Raw genomic sequence first — 220 nt, forward strand, 5'->3', positions numbered from 1 at the left:
TGCATAACAGATAAAGAACTTATATTTTAAATGTCAAAAGGAACACTTAAAACTTAATACTAAACAAACAACATGCCCCTAGCCTCCGCCGCCCCCGCCGGAGCCCTAGGAGCGCGCGAGGCCCAGCGCACTCCGCGCTCCAGCCGGGCTCAGGCGCGGACGGGGCGGGCACCGGGGCGGGCCCGCGTTCTCGAAGGTTTGAATGTTAGGATCCAGATTG

This window comes from Myotis davidii, unplaced genomic scaffold, assembly GCF_000327345.1.
Source record: "Myotis davidii unplaced genomic scaffold, ASM32734v1 scaffold370, whole genome shotgun sequence".
NCBI classification, from domain to species: Eukaryota; Metazoa; Chordata; class Mammalia; order Chiroptera; family Vespertilionidae; genus Myotis; species Myotis davidii.